Source organism: Lissotriton helveticus, chromosome 9 (genome assembly GCF_964261635.1).
Source record: "Lissotriton helveticus chromosome 9, aLisHel1.1, whole genome shotgun sequence".
Taxonomy (NCBI): domain Eukaryota; kingdom Metazoa; phylum Chordata; class Amphibia; order Caudata; family Salamandridae; genus Lissotriton; species Lissotriton helveticus.
Window position 1 is genome coordinate 1,012,530,446 of NC_136070.1, and position 17,012 is coordinate 1,012,547,457.

Consider the following 17,012-nt stretch of genomic DNA (forward strand, 5'->3'; position numbering starts at 1 on the left):
GGGGGTGGCCTCCCTCCTGGTGGGCATCTTCGCCCAGCTGCAGATCAACGGCAGGGACTTTGGCGACTTGCTGATCTACACCGGCGCCATCCTGGTGTTCCTGAGCCTCATCGGCTGGATCTTCTGGTACACAGGCAATATCGAGATTTCCCTGGAGGAGATGGAGCGAGACTATGTCGTGAAAGGGGGCACGCTCGCCCACCTGGCCCGCAAGATCTCCCGCCGCCTCTCTCGTCGTAGTGGCAAGCCAGGGGGCGCTGGGAGGAAGAAGGGAGGGCCTCACAGGGGCATCGGAGGCGCGGCCGCGGCGGGGGAGGACAGCCTGCAGCTGCCCCGCATCAAGGAGCCGCCCTCAGAAGAAGAGGCGTCCCCGAGGGTGTTCCCGGCCTGACCTGTTGGGGTAAGTCGAAGGCTTCGCCCCGGCGTTCATGGCTTCGGTCTACAGATGGCGACAACAGAGTTAATGTTGATGTGTGGAAGTCAGTACGATCGATAGCCATAAACCATGGTAGGCGGCTTAAGGACAGACTATTACCCCCCTGCAATAACTCCGACCCGGTAGGGAGATAATGTTAAAACGAAGTGAGTTTGTACGATTTGGGCCCACACTTTCCCATCTTATTAATGCACACAAGGCCTGTGTGGCGACTGGCGTCAGACTTTATTTACCCTTCCACACCCAATTATGTAGTCCGACTGTTTCAAGTCAAATTAATCAAGACTAGAACTCCCAGAATGCATTGGTTGTAAATAAATACATGATTGGGTGGGAAAGATGGGAGGTGCTGCCTCTGACCTGTAAATGTATAGGCATTTATATTTATACATTTACAGGTCAGAGGCAGCACCTCCCATCTTTCCCACCCAATCATGGAGTCCTGGCTAAGCACTCAAGAGACTAGGGTGCGCCCCACCGCCTGTGGAGTTAGAATCGAAAGTCACGGGTGTTTACTCATTCGGCCCCTGCATGCGTGCAATGCCCTGGGTGGGAACCTCGCCGACTCCTTACTGTGGAGATTGCAACAGGCTGGGATCACACGCGGGGAGATCACACCTCGGCTCAACTGCCCATGCCTGGTGTGATCCTAGGAGCATCAGATGCTTGTATACCCGATAAGCATCTGACCCGATACGCATCTTTAATAGGAAGAAATGGGAGCAACATGGAATCCACACACTGACAAGAGTTGCTCAAAAATATCCTTTAACTGCTGGCATAACCGACGCTGTGAACCCATTTATCTAGTGGGCTTTATTGTTGGTATTTTTGTTTGCTCTGTTCGGATTTTTTGTTTAATTTTCAGTAGAACGTCTAATTTTACATTTGAATGGACTTAAAAATAAATACATTTCTAACTCGCGGACGTTTTCAACTAAAATTTAACAGGCAAACGAGCGCCGTCTGCACCCTTTCAAGGAGTACTAGAAATAAAACAACGTTGTATTTTCCCCAAAATTATAATAACGGTTATTCTGAAACTATGCTACAATTCTCGGTGAAGCAACACCAGGAGTATCTCTGTCTGGTTCGCGCGGGCCGTGGAGGGGGTGCTGTGGGGAGTGGGCCCTGGGGCGTGGCGGGGGTGCTGTGGCTTGTAGACCATAGTACTCGGTGCCCAGCTCTGGAAGATTCATCTTCCGTGCAGTCCGGTTTCTTGGAGTCTTCACTCCCCATATTGAGTGTATTGAGCAGTTCTGAGGGCCTCAGATTCAGCACAGAGCTCGTTTCTGAATATAAATTCAAAGCCGCAGTGGTACATATTGTCCCTCGCAGTGTCAGGGCCAGCACGCTCGTAATCGAGGCCTATGTGCTTAATGGGTCAACGGGAATACTAGCCTGGTCTAATTTGTCGTTAAATGTAGCGGGGAGATGAGATTCAGTGCCCAGTGGACGCTTCATCTTCTGGCGTTTGATCAGCCACAGGGAGACATCATAGCCCTCAAAAGCTTTCAAATAAATGAATTGAATAGCCTGCGTATAGCGTTCACACCTTACTTTTCTTCAAAGAAACTGTCGCAATTGCTGTCCCCTCTCGTGTTCCCCTGCGGGTGACGTGGCCATTCACCTTCCCAAAGTCTGGATGTTTGGTTTTGATGACTCTGTCTGGCAACACCTGAAACTGTCTGTAGCCAGACCTGAAATGCAGTATTTATGAAAGTAAAGACACTTGAGATTGTGTGCCAAAAATTCGTAGAAAAAGCAAACCAATTCTCCATTAAAATATAACAAGGAAACAGGGATGAGTACAAGGTCTGCCCGAGCAGCTCTGTAGTCTGATATACACTCTAGTCACCCCATGCCAGGCATGATAATCTTATTTCGTCTTTTTTTCTCTGCACTCTGCTACTTGTTCGAACATAAATGCAGAACAACAAGTACCAGAATGCAACGTAAGGACTACTTGTGCTGCTCCCACCTGGCAGGGACAGGGTCTGAAGCCCTTCCAGTCCCCATTCATAGACTATAGCTATTGGCATTGTAAATAACAATGCCTTTTATTTTTGTTTTATTTTAAAAAATATAAATAAAAGGCATTGCAGTTCACAATGCCAATAGCTCAAACTCTAGTCAATGCGAGACCTATTGCATTGCAGTTTTATCTTTTTCCCAGGGAGCATGAGCTCTACAAGCTGCTGTTTTTGGTTATACCAATGTACCATCACAGGAACGAGGCTAGATGCGGCGTAACCAGAGCCGCCAACTTTGGAATGTGGGGAACCGGGTCTCAGCTGAACTTGAACACCCTGTGAATTTGGGCAAATCACTTAATCTCCCTGTGCCAGCAAAACAGAAATGTGTCCTTGTGTAAGGTAATTGGTGCTCAGGTAAAGCCCTCTAATATCTTTATTATCAGCATATCAACGCATTGTCATACACAATGCCAATAACTCAAACTTTAATGCTGCGAGACCTATTGCATTGTAAATGCTTGTTTTCAGACTGTGGTCGAGGGCTCGCGCCTCCGTGACAGAGTGCTCCGCGCTGCGCCACGACAGGTAGCTCCCGAGGGGCCATTTACTCCACATGTACTTGCGGTTTAAATTAAGAGCGTTGCTGTTGTTAGTGCTCCGGGATAAAGACACATGTCAGGCGCGCTCACGACGTAGGCTCTCCGGTATTTGCTCTGTTAAATAAACAGCTTTCCCTGCGGATGGATTAATTATGGCTACATTGACAAAGAAAATACCAAATTGATTCCGTTTTAAAATCTTGCCCGGGGAGTGAATTATTGCTTCCACTTTACATCTACCTGGGAGTGAGCACAGACCTTTTGAACCCTCCGTAGTGCAATATTAGCTGCCCCTCTCGAGCAGGGTGAGTCAGTCACGCAATGTAGCGAGCAGTGGCGTTATTCTTCCACCACGCGCCACTGTTATACTTCTGTGCTAAATGGGGTGCATTGAGCAGAGCTGCTTATGCAGGCACCGCAGGTATAAAGTAAGGGCTTCAAGAAAGTGGAGGCGAAATGGTAAAAGAGCATCCGATTCCGGAGTCGTGCAGTGAGCAATGAATATGGCATTTTTGTGGCGCTGTGTATGGGGGGTTTAGTGCTGAAATAGCAGGGAAGGGATCCATAGCAAGGATGGCATACCTCCTAACTGCACAAGTGCATCACACTGCTGTGCCTGCAAATTAAACACAAACAATGTAAGTTGTGAAGGTACTGTGGGAGGCGAGCGTGTGTGTAGGCCTACTGTAGCTGGGTTTAACTTGGGTGGCCTGTATCCTCCTTAATAATCGGGAGAGTTGGCCTTACTTTGGGCTATGGGGTGCAGCCCATTAACCTATCGCTTCTGCCGAGGCCGTCGCGTGCACTACCTTTGGAGTGCTGCGCACGTCCGTTGGCCATTGCGGCCACGCCCGCGCAATAGAACGTTCCACACTAGTGCGGATTGTTCGGCGCAGTTAAGGAGTTAAATCGAGCTAGGGGAATGGAACAGACCAGACGCATGGGTTCGAAGCATCTGCCACTGGTTTCTTGACCCTCAGGTTGGTGGTTTGATTCAGGTCTCATATTATACAATTTGTTTTGGGCAAAATTAGCTCATGGAGGTCACCGTCAAGTAGGTTGAGCTAGAGGGGAAGCCACCACATGCTGCTTATATTTAATTTTTCACAAATTGATGGGTGGATGCACAGCTGGGTGCCCACTTTTGTCTGCACTATATATTGGCAAGAAAGACGCTCCGTGGGCCTGAACTTTTTTCATCGCCATTTAGGTTTAGTAATGGGGAGAGGGTAAAACCTAATGGCTGAGGTGGCCGCCGGTAAGATGGTGCACCAGAGTAGAGTCTGGCGGGAGGTGCCATCATTTGGTGGTTCTTGGCAAATCCCGTAATCCCCCCGTGCCTAAGGATGAATATTTCCATTGGTAATGCAACGGGTGCTTACTTGAAGCCCCCTGATACCGTCACGTCAGTTTCACTCTATGTAACACTGAGAAGGGTGTTTGGGGGCGGACGGGCCGGAGCATGTCCTTTTTCGGGAACCAAGGGTTTCACTTATATGGACATAAGGAGGTAGATAATTTTCACTTTAGGGATGACAGTAGCAACAAAGGGCTGAGATCCAAGTAGGCCCCATGGTGAACTTCCACGTTTGAGGATGTCACTAAGTTCCTAACAGGACTTTGTTGCTTCAGTTCGGGGCTTAGATTCATGGCCAGTTACATAGGGTACACTGTGGGAATTATCTTAGTGGTGGCTAGTAAATGCCCTCAAACATATGTTATGTTATGTTATGTTACCCGGATTTATTGAGCGCGCAGATGCCCCAGCAAAGGGGCGTCCTGGCGCTGGTACAGAACAGAGATCCGGACAAGAGTGAGAAACACGGCACAACAGAACTAAGGGACTAAGGGAAAAAGAAAGGTTTTTACAGCCTTCCTGAAAGCGAGGAGCCCATCGATAGCACGTATGTGGACAGGCAAGGAATTCCATAGCTTGGCGGCAAGAACTCTAAAAGAGTGTCCGCCAATCCTGGATCTCTTGAAACGAGGCACTATGGCTAGATGAAGACCAGAGGACCTCAAAGAGCGTGCTGGGACATAGGGGGAGATGTGATGCTCCAAAATCTGAGGGGATGAGTGTTTGAGGATTTTAAACGTCAGAGTGAGAGACTTAAACATTATTCTCTGAGCCACCGGAAGCCAATGGAGATTATGAATGGTTTTTCTGGCTGAACAGAATTTGGGTAGGCCAACCAGAGCCCTGGTGGCCGCGTTTTGAACGCGTTGGAGACGGGAAAGCTCAGCCTGATTGACTCCAAGAAAAAGGGAACTGGCATAGTCTAGTTTAGACAAAATCATGGCTTGCACAATGAGTTGTCGGGTGGGAGCGTCGAAGAATTTAAAGGTGGATCGAAGTTGACGCAAAATCCCAAAACACGTTGCAGCCGTCCTTTTTGTGTGGACGGAAAAGCTCAGTTGGGAGTCAAACCAAACCCCAAGATTTTTGACTTCAGTAACGGGGGTAGGGGTAGGACCAAGCTCATGCGGCCACCAGTTATGGCCCCATAAATGAGTTTGTTTTCCCACAATGAGCACCTCGGTTTTCTTGGCATTCAATTGCAGGAAATTGTCATTCATCCAGTGAGCCACAGATATTAGTCCCTCACGGAACTTAGTAGCCTCAAGATCGGAAGCCCCACTAATGGCAACCGCCAGCTGAGTGTCGTCAGCGTAGGACACGATGGATAGGTTCCCATGCTTGGCGACATCAGCTAGCGGTTGAACATAGAGGTTGAATAAAGTAGGGCTAAGAGCCGATCCCTGCGGAACTCCCTGGGCGATCGCATGTGGTTCAGATTCGAACGGGGGGGTGGTGACCCTGAAGGAGCGATCAGATAGAAAAGATCTGAACCATTCAAGGGCCAAATTGTCCACTGTCCACAAATTGTTCATAGTGATAGCGGGTGCTTACTTGAAGCCCCCAGATACTGTTGCATCGGTTTAACTCTATGTAACACTTAGAAAGAAGGGTATTTGGGGGCAGACTGGCCCGGTATGCCCTTCTTTGGGAACCAAAGGTTTCACTTATATGGACAGAAGGTGGTAACTAATGTTCTCTTTAGGGATGACAGAAGCAACAAAGGACTTAGGGGCATATTATCAAGGCAGGCAAAATGAAATTATCGCCGCTTTTGCGGCCGTCTTCGGCCGCTAGGCGGCGATAATTTCATCACCCTATTAGCAAGCTGTCGCTAACATCAGTTAGTGACAGCTTTCAGGTGGTAGCGAGTGGTTTGGGGCCTGCTTTGCATGTCAGCGATATTTATCACTAATGACATGCAAAGTGGGCGTACCCCACCAGTTAACGACTGAAAGCAGTCGCTAACGTCGCTAACGCCTATTAGCAAAGCAGGCGTAGTGATAAAAAGAATTGCGCTAAGCGCGAATATCGCTGAAAACTAACGCTTGCTCAGACCAGTTCTTAACCTGTATATCCAATGGGTGTTGGATATTCAGGTTAAGGCCCTATTTGCATTAATGTGTGAATATTGCTGGTTTTTCAGCGATATTCAAGCATTTCGCCACTATCGCCAGATATTTTATCGCATTGGAGATAAACGTTGCTAATAGCACGTTATCTCTGCGATAAAATCCGGCAATGCTTGGCGATAAAAAAAATTCCGCTAAGCTTCTTTAGCGATAAATATTGCTAGTTGTTGATAATATGCCCCTAAGATCCAAGTAGGCCCCATGGTGTACTTCCACGTTCGAGGATGGCACTAAGGGGCATATTACCAAGGGCCTTATCCCCGCTTTAGCGGGAATTTTTCCCCCTAAAGCGGCGATAATTTTATCCCCCTATTACCTAGCTGTCGCTAACACCAGTTAGCGACAGCTACTAGGAGATAGCGATCATCTTGGGGCCCACTTTGCATGTTAGTGATATTTATCGCTAATGACATGCAAAGTGGGCGTGCCAAGATGTTAGCGACTGTAAACAGTCGCTAACATCGCTATCTCCTATTACCTACAAAGGCGTACTTTTGGAAATATTCGCGCTGAGCGCGAATATCTCCAAAAGCTAACGCCTGCCCAGAGCAGTTCTTAGCCATGTTATCCAATGGTAGGTGGATAACATGGCTAAGAGCATTAGCTCGGTAATGCATGAATATCGCTGACTTTTCTGCGATATTCATGCATTACTGCCGATTTTTATCGCTTTTGAGATAAACCTTGATAATAGCAAGGTTTATCTGCGATAAAAATCGGCGGAGCTCGGCGATAATAATATTGCCGCTAACCGTATTAAGCGATAATTTTCGCTTAATCTTGGTAATATGCCCCTGAGTTCCTAACAGGACTTGGTTGCTTCCGTTCAGGGCTTAAATTTATGGCCAGTTACATAGTGTACACTGTGGGAATTATCTTAGTGGTGGCTAGTAAATGCCCTCAAACATATTCGTAGTGATAGCTGGCAAAGTGCAAGTTCAAAGTGCAAAGTAACGGTGTTATTTCTAAGGTTTGTTAATTTTAAACGCGGTGTGGCAATTACAGATGCTGCAATATTGTCACCTATGAAGAGGTTTGAGCTTGGGGAGCAACCTCATGGGGACACATGTATAATCTAGATGGCTGTCCGGGGTAAAAAGTACACAGTCGATCTCCTTGACTCAGACATATAGTGATATCAGGGTCAACAAACACAGCTATGAACCTTTTCAGCCTTGTAAGGTAATTGCAAATCGGTGGGATTCATGTTCTTAATTAATCGGGTAACTCATGAAAGTCACATGTTGTGGCACAGGTGCCAAATATTTTCTCTTAAGGCAGAAGGTGGGATTTGAAACAATGTTCGGTGGTGCAATTAGGGTATCTGGCACAGTAAGCTGTGTTCTATTCACAATAACATATAAACGCATCCCGCAGGTGGCAACACATAAGTAGCAGTTATTGGTGCTTAAGGGTCTCATACTTGGGAGGGGCAGGCAGACTAGGTCTTGACAAATATCGGGGATCACAACTACCTGAGGCAGTATACCTTGTCTTCACCAGCAGGTTTGCTGCTTTTCTGTTGGAACTCAGATAAGCTGGGCCTGCCAATATTTTAGCGCCTTGTAAACGGGCAAACAGTTTAAAATATCCAGTGTGTTGTTTACAGTGAACAAATTAAAGAATAATACTTTAAGATGTAATAAAAGACTGCGCCGTGATGACCAAATATCTGCCTGATGTCTCTCTGTGGTGCAAGATGATGGGGAGGGTAAAGTTGTTATCTTACTTGGGCGATTCGCACGATGTATGCACACTATGAACGGCACCACCCGCACCTAGGGGCATGGTGCCCTTAGTGGCATCTCGGGCGGGAGGCGGTCTGTTTCCTCTTTCTGTAGGTGGACAGAAGTAAGGGGGCGGGCCCTGCCGACGTCTTACAAGGGCGGAAGTAGTCCCTCACAAGCCACAGCAACTATAAAAGCAGCGGGAGAGATCGAGAAACCCTCTTTGTCCCTTCCAACAGCTCCCAAGGCGGTAGACCAGCAGCAAATTTCCCACCCACCCATCCCTAAGGCTAAGGACAGGACTGGCAGTGTCCCGGGCAAGAAAAGTGAGTGGACTCCTTTCTTGCATGGACTGTCTGACCCTGAAACAGGCCGAGCATTCAATGGGGTCCCCGGGCTGGCGGGAGGGGGGACTGACCTGCTGGTGGTCCTGGACTCTACTGCCCTACCTGAGATGCCTTGGTGTGTATTAGGGAGTTGGGGTAGCCAGTGTTCCGGAACCCCGGTGGGGGAAAGGCGTTAAGCTGTGGCCTTGTGGTAAGTGCCTCTAAGATGGAGGACTGGAAAGTTATTGCTGATAAAACAGTGCAAGTTGGGGCCTGCTGGCACAGCAAGCACAGAGGGATTGATTCATGACCGGAGTGTGTGTCTTGATATCCTGATGACCAAGGCCATGTCTGGAATGTAAAGTCAATCTGTTGCTAGAATGAGCCTACCTCTTGGGGCCTACAATATATGTGGTTGGTTTACCTATGCCTGAATAAAATATCCAGTGTGTTGTTTACAATGAACAAATTAAAGAATAATACTTTAAGGTGTAATAAAGGACTACGCCGTGATGACCAAATATCTGCCTGATGTCTCTCTGTGGTGCCAGATTATGGGGAGGTTAAAGTTGTTATCTCACTGGGGCGAGTCGCATGATGTATGCACAGTATACAAAATTGATTCTGTTTAAAAATCTTGCCCGGGGAGTGAATTATGTCTTTCACTTTCCATCTACGAGTGCTCTACAGTGCAATATTAGCTTCCCCTCTCCCGCAGGGTGAGTCAGTCATGCAATGTAGCAAGCAGTGGAGTTATTATTCCACCACGCGCCACTGTTATACTTCTGTGCAAAATGGGGTGCATTGAGAAGAACTGCTTGTGCAGGCTCCGCAGGTATAAAGTAAGGTCTTCAAGAAAGTGGAGGTGAAATGGTAAAAGAGCATCTGGAGTCGTTCAGTGAGCAATGAATAAGGCATTTTTGTGCCGCTGTGTAAGGGGGGTTTAGTGCTGAAATGGCAGGGAAGGGATCGATAGCAAGGATGGCATATGGGTAGGAGTATTGATTGTGGTGTACAGGTTGCTCTGCAGGTAAGTAGTGAGGCGCTATGTTAACGCTTTTCGAGGTCACCATTGTGAAATATTAGAGGGTCTGGTGCATGTCAGGACTAGGTGAAGGATCAAGGGAGTAGCCAGAAAATTAAAATACCCCCCCCCCACTTTGACCTATCCCTCAAACGCCGCCAGGTGAGCAAACTCTACACACTCTAGATGAGGTCCCTTAATCCAGCCTTCTATCCAACTATTCCTCCATCTTTTAAGCCTGTCATGCATCTATCCATCTTTTCATGTTGCACCTTACATCCATCCTTACACAATTCCATCCATCTACTCTCTCATCATTACAGTCTTGCAGCCATCCTTCTACTCACACTTCAAGCCATTCCCCCATACCCTTACCTTTATCCTTACATTCATTTTTATCCACCCACCAGTTCACCTTCCTTTTATCAATCCTCCAATTCATCGTTTCACCCTTTCATCCATCCTTTCATCATTACAGACACTTTCTTTCACCAACCAATGTAAATCTTGTTTTTCCCTTCCATCCATCAGTCCTTTTATGCTTGCATTCATTCTTTCATCTACCGTTCCTTCCTTATTTTATATGTCCTTCAGGCTATTGCCGCCCAGCTGGTGCATGTTTGTTTTAACTACCAAACATACCTGGTTTTAATACGCTTTAAAATATTTTAGAACTGTGTTTATTGAATCTGATGTGATTTTAGATTTGCGCCCAGACAGACCTGACTCCAAACACACAGGGCTGTCCTCCTCTCTACTTCCGCTTCACGGATGCGGTCTAGTGGCCACAGGGGAAGTCAGCTGCTGCAGATGCAGGGCGGATTGGCGGGGAGGGGCATGGGACGCGAAACATATTTCAATTGCACGCTGGAGTGGATGCGCCAAAGGCGTGCGTAAGGGAAGCCCGTCTGCGCTCGTCCGCTCCTGACAGGGTCCGGGGGCCAGGACCCTTGTCAAATCCGATCATACTCGGTGGCAGAAGTAAGGGCTCTAGAACACAGGTTTTTCCCTTGGAGCCACAGGTAGAAAAACTACTCCTGGCAGAAGAACTCCTCATCTCACATGAGAGGGGGGAGTTGAAAGTTAAAACTCCCCACTCCCTTAAAGGTAAAGACCCCAGCCACAGCAAGAATATTAAAACTGTGGTCCTCAACATGCGCTGTCTCCAGAAGCATGCCCTGGAGATCTTCACTCTCCTGCAAGAAGACTCTCCAGACATCCTTACACTCACTGAAACATGGCTCGATGATGATTCCCACCCAACCATAGTCGCAGCTCTACCCGCAGGTTATGAGGCCCTCTGGCATAATAGGCCTTACGGGAAAAGAGATGGGGGGTGGCAATACTGTATAACAAACGTTTGGTAATAGAAAAATTATCAGGAGAAAACCCTGAAGGCGACGATATTTTAATAGCCAAAGCTTGTTACAACACCTCAAGTATGGCAATTATGGTGGTGTACCGGCCCCCGTGAGCTCCCCCACGGTTCATTGACCTCCTCACCGAAAGTGTCACTGACCTTCGCTCATGTTTCCAACAACTCCTGGTGGTGGGGGACTTCAATTACCACTGGGACCAGCACCTAGAGAAGCACAGGTCCAACAGTTAGAGGAAACTACGTCCACACTTGGGCTGCAGCAGTTTGTGGTGACCCCCACCCACGAGAAAGGTCACATCTTAGACCTCATCTGGTCGACTCAGCCACAGATTGATTTGGTGGACACGACTCCCTGTGGGTGGTCAGACCACTACTTAATCAGCCTCCAGATCCCTCAAGCTAGCCACTATACGCGCCCGTCTCCCAAATCGAAAATGGTGTGTAGCTGGAACAAAATTGAGGGAAAGAGCTTAGGGGACACTTTGCGAGAGAACACGCCAAATAGGACTGGGACAGAGGATCTTGCAGAGAGGAGTGAATCCATCTCCAACCAATTGGTAACAGCTATCAACGGGCTGGTGCCAGCCAGACAAATAAGAGTGGAAAACAAGGGGAAGGGGGCTCCCTGGTTCACCGAAAAGCTAAGGGGACTGAAACAGAGGACAGTGGCGCAAAGCTTTTGAGAAAGGCTGAATTCTATGAACATAGAATTTTGGAGGCAGACAATAACAAACAAACGTTCAAAATCCTGAAGGAGCTTAGCTAAAAGCAGTCGTAATAAGCTCCCACCAGCCTGGAACACTGCAACAAGTTCTTGTCCTTCTTCATAGGCAAAGTACATGACATCCTGGCAGACATAGAGAATTCCCCCATTAACCAGCATGTCTTGGAAAGGGCAGAGCCACAGAAAGACAGGGTAGAATTGATCACCTCCTTCCAAAAGCTAGACCAGGAGTCCTTGTTTCGCACCGTGACCAGCATTAAATCAGGCTCACCCGCAGATCTGTGCCCTCCAAGGATTTTCAAATTAGCCCTCCCGGTGATTGAGGAAGAAGTCCTTTCCCTGATTAACCTCTCGCTAGAAACAGGGAAGGTCCCTAGGAAATTCAAAGAAGCTCGAGTAATCCCCCTTCTCAAAAGAATTTGAGCAGACACCACTAACATGAAAAACTGCAGGCCAATCTCCCAACTTCCTTTTCTGGCCAAAATCATGGAACAACATGTCCTCTTAACCTTTTTGATGTTTATGGAAGAACATCAACTACTTGGGGACAGACAGGCAGGCTTTAGAGCCCACCACAGTACCGAGCTGGTGATGTTGTCAGTACTGGACGAAATCAGGATCACAGCTGACAGCAAAAAGCTGTGCGCTCTGGTCCTCCTTGACCTGTTGGCGGTGTTCAACAAGGTCAACCACTGCCAACTTCTGGAAAGAATCCAGGACATTGGCATTGGGGGTACAATACTCCAGTGGATCACCTCCTTCCTGACAGATCACACCCTAACAATTCAGATGAGTGATTTTGTGTCCAATAGGGGTCTATAACCTGTGGAGTCCAGCAAGGGTCTGCACTGTCCCCACTTTTGTTTAACATATGTCTCAGACCACTAGTGAGGGACTTGGCCCAGATGGACTGCTAGGTGTTTAACTACGCGGACAACACACAAATTATCCTGCAAATTTACAACACCCCACAAGCCCACACATGGGTGCAAGACATACTGAGATATGTGGTAAACCGGATGACAGCCAATTCACTTAAGGTCAACCCCAACAAAATGAAGGTTTTGACCATTACTACGGACAGTAACCCTTGGACCTCTCTATTTTGGCCACAGGACCTGGGAGACACTCCGTCTCCAGTCCCGGTGGTAAAAAGCTGGGTATCAAAATTGACGCCAAACTCTCACTGTCCAACCAAGTATCCACTATCGGGACCTGTGTGGGCCTGCTAAGGAAGTTGAGGTAATTATCACCTATCCTCTCTTTCGCCACCACGAGGACGGTGGTGGCCGCCTTGATCATGTCACAACTTGATTATGGTAAATCGCTTTATATTGGCTTACCGGACAAGTTGATGGGCAAACTCCAGGTGGCGATGAATGATGCTGCTAGGCTTATCTTTAAGGTCCCCCGATGCACTCGGGCCACCCCCCTGCTGCAAAAACTGCACTGGCTATCCATCAAACAGGGCTAGATTCAAGGCCTTTGCATCGCTCACAAGACCCTGTATGGTCAGGCACCAAGATACATGAAAGAACGCCTGGGAAAATATGTCCCCGGCCGCACCCTAAGGTCCTCCATTGATGGCCTACTTACCTGTCCTTGGTTTAATTACAATACGAAAGGTGGGCGAGCTTTCTCTGTCCTCATCCCGCAACTATGGAATAGGCTGCCAGGCCACCACTGGCCCGAAAAGGCCCTCCTTCCATTCAGGAAGAAACTGAAGACTCCACTCTTCACAGAAGCCTGGGCATAACATAGATCACTCTGAGGCTAACATTCACCTATGGGACTATAGCTAATCTTCTCGCAGCGCTAAGAGACCTGCCGGTATTAAGCGCTCTACAAATCACAATTAAAATTAACATTTTGCTCTTCCTCCCAAATCGCTCTCCCACTCTCTCTTTCATTCCCTATCTTTTTTTTCTTAATTTCTTTGCTGTGGTTAACTCCTGATCACTGTGTTTATCGTTTTCCTTTACTTTTGATTTTTTAATAGCTTTGGTCTGCAGAGTTGCAGCCAGAACTGGGTCATAAATAACTATATTTGTCAACACCATCCCTGCTTAATCTGTGAAAGCAGGGGTTCAGGTCGCCATTGCAAAGGATAGCCAGAGTTATGATGGGCCTCACTATGAAAGGGTGCAAGGCGCAGATGACAAATTAAATACATGTCAGGAATCATTTGTTTTTGTGACTACTGGGGTGTGGTACCAGTACATGGGATAGTCACATTAATCCTGCTAAATATATGCCCAATGGTGGTCACCACTGGATAGGTATACATTAGGACCACGTTTCAATAAAAACTCGAGGGCATATTTACTAGAAAATGATGCAGCGCTGTGCTGCATGCCATTTTGCTGCTCTGAGCAGGCGCACAATTGGCTGTCTAATGCCAATGCAGGCACCCTTGTAACATGGTACCATATATATATATATATATATATATATATATATATATATATATATATATATATATATATTTATATATATATATATATTTATATTTATATATATATATATAGTTTCTTGCTCGAACACACGATCCTTTTCAGAAAAGACGAGCGTGGACCCAGATATTGCGCAGAATTTGTATCTTTATTTAGCCAGCTCTGCCACTACGCATTTCGGGCGCTCCCGCCCTTGATCACATATATATATATATATATATAAAACCTACAGGCGGTCTCCAGTAGTTAGTTATAATTAAGACCTAGTTTACATAGGAAGAACGTTTTTTCATTTTCCAATAACTATGGCGTCATTTGATGAATCCTTGACCTCATGAGGCCATGACCCCTGTGCGGATCCAGTCAGAGGCAAAGTTTCCAATTAGAATAGTTTACTCCACAACTGAGCTTCAGAACATCCGGAAGTTAGCCCCCGATTTACATAGTGCTATGTTAAACTGCCCCAAAACGTTCCCTGAGTTACTCGAAGGTCCGGTAGCTTGTTGAAGCTGCACCTTTCAGGGTAACCAATTTATTAGCCACGTTCCATTAACAAGACCCTTCAGGATCCCTTCTTAGGAAGGCCTAACCTATATTCTCTGTAATGTACGTTCCCTAGCCAGACACCCATTTGAAATATGGGACTTGATTAACACATATTCTCCGGAGATATGCTTTTTCACCGAAACTTGGCTGAACCCCACCAACCACCCGAGTATCAATATAGCTATTCCTGATAACTATACATTTATTCAGCTGGATAGGGTGGGAAAAACTGGAGGGGGTATTGCCTTTGCATTTAAAAAACATCTTAATATCTCTTGGATCAATTTGCTATTAGATGAAAATATGGAAATTGGCATTTTCAAAGTAATGTTCTCACCATCAGAAAGCTGGTCGGGAGCCTTAGTTTACCGGCCACTGCAGAGAGATTAGTGGATCAAATAGCCACCCACGCCCTTGCATCTAGTAAGTTTATGCTGTTGAGGGATTTTAATTTTCATGGGGAACTGCATTCACTTGCTGAGGAGAAGAAGCTTCTTACTGACATGGAGCAGTTGGGGCTCTTCCAAAGAGTTCACGGACCCACCCACAATGGGGGGCATACACTTGATTTAATATTCACTAATATTGACTCGCTTATGTATGATTCTCCCTGGCCTCTTACGTGGACGGACCACTTTATGATAAAGTTCATGATGCCACCCAATACGCAGATACTTAGGGGGCAGCCTGCAGGTAGATGCCAAACCCTGCAGCGGCCATGGAATAAGCTAACCCAGGCTTATAAGGAGGTGTTTTCAGCACTTCCATTAACAGAGGAGCAGGATGCCTGTTACTATAGGCTGAGACTTCTGCGGGAAATCTTCCCTTTTATTCCTTTGGAGCACCGCAGAACATTGACTCAAGCCATGGTTATTAGCCGTTTGGATTACGGTATATATATATATATATATATATATATATATATATATATATCACAGAAAATTCCTTAGAAAGCACAGGAGACAGACCACAGGACCAGGAAAAATGCTGAATTCTTCTTTTTTATTTGCTCATCACCGTGAGAGAGTGCATAACGCGTTTCGGGCTCCCTGAGCCCTTGTTCACATGCAACATTTTGTTTGTACATTTTCTATTTTTATAGTGCCCAATTCTCCCGAGTGTAGCCACCCCTCCCTACATCATGTGACCATAAACATGAAAGACAGATTTATATTTTAAATGTCTGAATCTCCGTATAAATACATATAAAATCACATGGAAATCTCGATCCATTTTAGTGGTTTCTGGATAAATCCATCCAACATTTTGTATCTAGAAGGGGGCAAAAGAAAAAAGGATAAAGCCATTATAAGCAATCCCTCTTCACTACCTAAAATGTATGTCTACATCTCATAAACGGGACTTAGAAGATTTCAATAACATTTGGGCAACATTTTAGATATTTTACATTAATTTCAAAAAGTGCAAACAGTGCATGTTCATAAAAAGTGCAAGAAACTATTGTGACCACTATTTTGTCAAGGAGGAAAAGGGAAGAAAAGTGCTTGAGTGCAGTCTGAAACCTACTCGTACATGTAGTACTTCAATCACATAATATCAACAATTGGGTTATCCACCACATTTTGTTCCATATGGTACATTTGATAAAAAGCATTTCCAAATACAAGCAAGTATGTTTTTCAATTATTAAAATTCATAAAAACACCCAGTGTATAAAAAAGTTAGTAGAAAAATAGAAAAATATCATGTTTAAATATAGGCAATAAATTACATATATTTACTGAAAAAGGAGAATAGATCAAGACAATTACATGTATTCCGACTAACAGGGACCCTGACTAGACGGAATCAGAAATATATAGTAATGTATGGGGAAACTGATTAAACTAAATCACTAGGTTGCAATAACCTCCAGGCAACAAGGAACTTGACTACCTGGGGGAAAGAATAGTGATTAGTGGTATAAATTCAGGCCGGATATCATCAAAATATTGATACATGAGGATTATTAAAGAAAAGTGTGCAAATCCTCTGTGTTGTTAAGGCCATTCGGGCTTTTACTATCGAACTCCAATATCATATTGGATTCAAGCTGTCTCAGTTTTAGATTCCTATCGCCTCCTCTTCTTAATTTAGGTACAGCTGCCACAACATAGTACGATAAACAATTTACATCTCTGTTGTGTATTGACTCAAAATGGCGTGCAACCGGATAACTTGAGTCATGATGCAAAATTGCCCGCAGATGCTGAAGGATCCTGACGTGCACCTGTTTGCTAGTACTTCCAATGTAGTTTAAGCCACAGGTGCACGTCAGGACATAAACTGCAAACTCAGTCTTACATGTATGTTGACCTACAATTGGAATTGCGG

At 46.0% G+C, this 17,012-nt stretch overlaps 1 long non-coding RNA gene across 1 annotated transcript in view; it reads right to left on the reverse strand.

The window, feature by feature from the left end:
* Positions 1–15,661: 15,661 nt before the first annotated feature.
* LOC144783122 (uncharacterized) overlaps positions 15,662–17,012 on the reverse strand; it is a 124,495-nt gene continuing 123,144 nt past the window's right edge. The window contains exon 3 of the long non-coding RNA XR_013601414.1: positions 15,662–15,950. This is a non-coding gene — a long non-coding RNA (uncharacterized LOC144783122). The remainder of the gene's footprint in view (positions 15,951–17,012) is intronic.